We start from the raw sequence: 5,145 nt of genomic DNA, 5'->3' as shown, positions 1-5,145 counted from the left end.
CGTTCGCTTTTACTTGGTTAGGTTTTCGAGTGTAGATTTGAAAGCAATCTCATGTATGTATCCCATCTAATATAAGCCACTGACAGTTCATGTCACCTCGTTCAACTCTCGCTGGGTCACAGAAGTATGTTACTGCGCCCATTATCCCTACTCGGATAGGTTCGGTTCGTTCGTTTTATACTACGGTGAGTAAACTCAATTTGTGCATCGCATAGCCATGGAAAGCAAGCTTTCGCGGGCCTCTTCGACTGTTTTGATACGAGCTGTGCCCGTGATGCTTGTCATCCCAGGATACTAGACCCCTTTGGACGACCGCATGACCATCAGAAAGTAAATTCCACGTTCGATTTGGGGTGTGAACCCCGAACATAAAGTCTTTGTGTAGAACCACGAGGGCTCTATAGTACCGATTCTCTCGGTACGCTTGGTCCGTGTTCCTTTATGTTCGTACTCTTGTGAATAAGATTCACGTTCGTTTTGGGATATTTGCTACTGTCACCGTTTGAGTACTATGGGGCTTGAACCCCTAACATAAAGTCTTTGTGTAGAACCACGAGGGTTCTATAGTACCGATTCTCTCGGTACGCTTGGTCCGTGTTCCTTTATGTTCGTACTCTTGTGTGTATAATATTCATGTTCGGTTTGGGATATTTGCTACTTTCACCAGGGTCCCGTTCTTCATACAAGTCTGCCTTGCTAATGTGGTAACTTTATAGTGTAGTTCTGACATCCCAATTTTGGGACTTAGCCGATTTTTCGTATATTTCCATATGACCCATAGGGTCCCTTTCTTCATACAAGCTTGCCTAGGGCGATCGGTCAAAACTTGTCTTACTATTCGATTGGTCTTCGCACTTTCACCCTAGGCAGTTTGCCTAGGTGTAGCTTCTTGAGGAGGTCAAAACCCGAAATAAGGAGGTCTGGCCGACCCTGAAACCTCCCCTGTCTTAACTACACTAACCCGATTTTTCAGGGTCCTCAGCGCCATACAACTTTGCCTAGGTCACTTATACTCTTGACTTAGGCCATCTGACTTGGTCCGTGTTTCTTCCTAGGGTTCACCTAGGTACTTTGCCTTGCTTGATGTGGTAACTTTTTAGTGTAGTTCTGACATCCCAATTTTGGGACTTAGCCGATTTTTCATGAATTTCCATATGACCCTAAGGGTCCCTTTCTTCATACAAGCTTGCCTAGGGCGATCGGTCAAAACTTGTCTTACTATTCGATTGGTCTTCGCAGTTTCACCCTAGGCAATTCGCCTAGGTCTGTCTTCTTGAGGAGGCCAAAACCCGAAATAAGGAGGTCCAGCCGACACTGAAACCTCCCCTGTCTTAACTACACTAACCCGATTTTTCAGGGTCCTCAGCGCCATACAACTTTGCCTAGGTCACTTATACTCTTGACTTAGGCCATCTGACTTGGTCCGTGTTTCTTCCTAGGGTTCACCTAGGTACTTTGCCTTGCTTGATGTGGTAACTTTATAGTGTAGTTCTGACATCCCAATTTTGGGACTTAGCCGATTTTTCATGAATTTCCATATGACCCTAAGGGTCCCTTTCTTCATACAAGCTTGCCTAGGGCGATCGGTCAAAACTTGTCTTACTATTCGATTGGTCTTCGCAGTTTCACCCTAGGCAATTCGCCTAGGTCTGTCTTCTTGAGGAGGCCAAAACCCGAAATAAGGAGGTCCAGCCGACACTGAAACCTCCCCTGTCTTAACTACACTAACCCGATTTTTCAGGGTCCTCAGCGCCATACAACTTTGCCTAGGTCACTTATACTCTTGACTTAGGCCATCTGACTTGGTCCGTGTTTCTTCCTAGGGTTCACCTAGGTACTTTGCCTTGCTTGATGTGGTAACTTTATAGTGTAGTTCTGACATCCCAATTTTGGGACTTAGCCGATTTTTCATGAATTTCCATATGACCCTAAGGGTCCCTTTCTTCATACAAGCTTGCCTAGGGCGATCGGTCAAAACTTGTCTTACTATTCGATTGGTCTTCGCACTTTCACCCTAGGCAGTTTGCCTAGGTCTGTCTTCTTGAGGAGGTCAAAACCCAAAATAAGGAGGTTCAGCCGACCCAAAAACCTCCCCTGTCTGAACTACACTAACCCGATTTTTCAGGGTCCTCAGCGCCATACAACTTTGCCTAGGTCACATGTACTCTTGACTTAGGCCATCTGACTTGGTCCGTGTTTCTTCTTAGGGTTCACCTAGGTACTTTGCCTTGCTTGATGTGGTAACTTTTTAGTGTAGTTCAGACATCCCAATTTTGGGACTTAGCCGATTTTTCATGGATTTTCCATATGACCCATAGGGTCCCTTTCTTCATACAAGCTTGCCTAGGGCGATCGGTCAAAACTTGTCTTACTATTCGATTGGTCTTCGCACTTTCACCCTAGGCAGTTTGCCTAGGTGTAGCTTCTTGAGGAGGTCAAAACCCAAAATAAGGAGGTTCAGCCGACCCAAAAACCTCCCCTGTCTGAACTACACTAACCCGATTTTTCAGGGTCCTCAGCGCCATACAACTTTGCCTAGGTCACTTGTACTCTTGACTTAGGCCATCTGACTTGGTCCGTGTTTCTTCTTAGGGTTCACCTAGGTACTTTGCCTTGCTTGATGTGGTAACTTTTTAGTGTAGTTCAGACATCCCAATTTTGGGACTTAGCCGATTTTTCATGTATTTCCATATGACCCATAGGGTCCCTTTCTTCATACAAGCTTGCCTAGGGCGATCGGTCAAAACTTGTCTTACTATTCGATTGGTCTTCGCACTTTCACCCTAGGCAGTTTGCCTAGGTGTAGCTTCTTGAGGAGGTCAAAACCCAAAATAAGGAGGTTCAGCCGACCCAAAAACCTCCCCTGTCTAAACTACACTAACCAGATTTTTCAGGGTCCTCACCGTCATACAACTTTGCCTAGGTCACTTGCACTCTTGACTTAGGCCATCTGACTTGGTCCGTGTTTCTTCTTAGGGTTCACCTAGGTACTTTGCCTTGCTTGATGTGGTAACTTTTTAGTGTAGTTCAGACATCCCAATTTTGGGACTTAGCCGATTTTTCATGGATTTTCCATATGACCCATAGGGTCCCTTTCTTCATACAAGCTTGCCTAGGGCGATCGGTCAAAACTTGTCTTACTATTCGATTGGTCTTCGCACTTTCACCCTAGGCAGTTTGCCTAGGTGTAGCTTCTTGAGGAGGTCAAAACCCAAAATAAGGAGGTTCAGCCGACCCAAAAACCTCCCCTGTCTGAACTACACTAACCCGATTTTTCAGGGTCCTCAGCGCCATACAACTTTGCCTAGGTCACTTGTACTCTTGACTTAGGCCATCTGACTTGGTCCGTGTTTCTTCTTAGGGTTCACCTAGGTACTTTGCCTTGCTTGATGTGGTAACTTTTTAGTGTAGTTCAGACATCCCAATTTTGGGACTTAGCCGATTTTTCATGTATTTCCATATGACCCATAGGGTCCCTTTCTTCATACAAGCTTGCCTAGGGCGATCGGTCAAAACTTGTCTTACTATTCGATTGGTCTTCGCACTTTCACCCTAGGCAGTTTGCCTAGGTGTAGCTTCTTGAGGAGGTCAAAACCCAAAATAAGGAGGTTCAGCCGACCCAAAAACCTCCCCTGTCTAAACTACACTAACCAGATTTTTCAGGGTCCTCACCGTCATACAACTTTGCCTAGGTCACTTGCACTCTTGACTTAGGCCATCTGACTTGGTCCGTGTTTCTTCCTAGGGTTCACCTAGGTACTTTGCCTTGCTTGATGTGGTAACTTTTTAGTGTAGTTCTGACATCCCAATTTTGGGACTTAGCCGATTTTTCATGTATTTCCATATGACCCTTAGGGTCCCTTTCTTCATACAAGCTTGCCTAGGGCGATCGGTCAAAACTTGTCTTACTATTCGATTGGTCTTCGCACTTTCACCCTAGGCAGTTTGCCTAGGTGTAGCTTCTTGATGAGGCCAAAACCCAAAATAAGGGGGTTCGGCCGACCCAAAAACCTACCCTGTCTAAACTACACTAACCAGATTTTTCAGGGTCCTCAGCGCCATACAACTTTGCCTAGGTCACTTGTTCTCTTGACTTAGGCCATCTGACTTGGTCCGTGTTTCTTCCTAGGGTTCACCTAGGTACTTTGCCTTGCTTGGTGTGGTAACTTTTTAGTGTAGTTCTGACATCCTCATTTTGGGACTTAGCCGATTTTTCGTAAAATGCCATATGACCCATATGGGTCCTTTCCTTCATATAAGTTTGCCTTGCTTGGTGTGGTAACATTTGAGTGTAGTTCTGACATCATCATTTTGGGACTTAGCCGATTTTTCGTAAAATACCATATGACCCATCAGGGTCCTTGCTTTCATATAAGTTTGCCTTGCTTGGTGTGGTAACATTTGAGTGTAGTTCTGACATCCCCATTTTGGGACTTAGCCGATTTTTCGATCAATTCCATATGACCCATCAGGGTCCTTTTTCTTCATATAAGTTTGCCTTGCTTGGTGTGGTAACATATGAGTGTAGTTCAGACATCCCCATTTTGGGACTTAGCCGATTTTTCGTAAAATACCATATGACCCATCAGGGACCTTGCCTTCATATAAGTTTGCCTTGCTTGGTGTGGTAACATTTGAGTGTAGTTCTGACATCCCCATTTTGGGACTTAGCCGATTTTTCGTAAAATACCATATGACCCATCAGGGTCCTTTGCTTCATATAAGTTTGCCTTGCTTGGTGTGGTAACTTGTTAGTGTAGTTCTGACATCATCATTTTGGGACTTAGCCGATTTTTCGTAAAATACCATATGACCCATCAGGGTCCTTGCCTTCATATAAGTTTGCCTTGCTTGGTGTGGTAACATTTGAGTGTAGTTCTGACATCCCCATTTTGGGACTTAGCCGATTTTTCGTAAAATACCATTTGACCCATCAGGGTCTTTTGCTTCATATAAGTTTGCCTTGCTTGGTGTGGTAACATATGAGTGTAGTTCAGACATCCCCATTTTGGGACTTAGCCGATTTTTCGTAAAATACCATATGACCCATCACGGACCTTGCCTTCATATAAGTTTGCCTTGCTTGGTGTGGTAACATTTGAGTGTAGTTCTGACATCATCATTTTGGGACTTAGCCGATTTTTC

This window comes from Anopheles coustani (genome assembly GCF_943734705.1).
Source record: "Anopheles coustani chromosome X unlocalized genomic scaffold, idAnoCousDA_361_x.2 X_unloc_4, whole genome shotgun sequence".
Taxonomy (NCBI): Eukaryota; Metazoa; Arthropoda; class Insecta; order Diptera; family Culicidae; genus Anopheles; species Anopheles coustani.
This window is presented reverse-complemented; position numbering follows the sequence as displayed.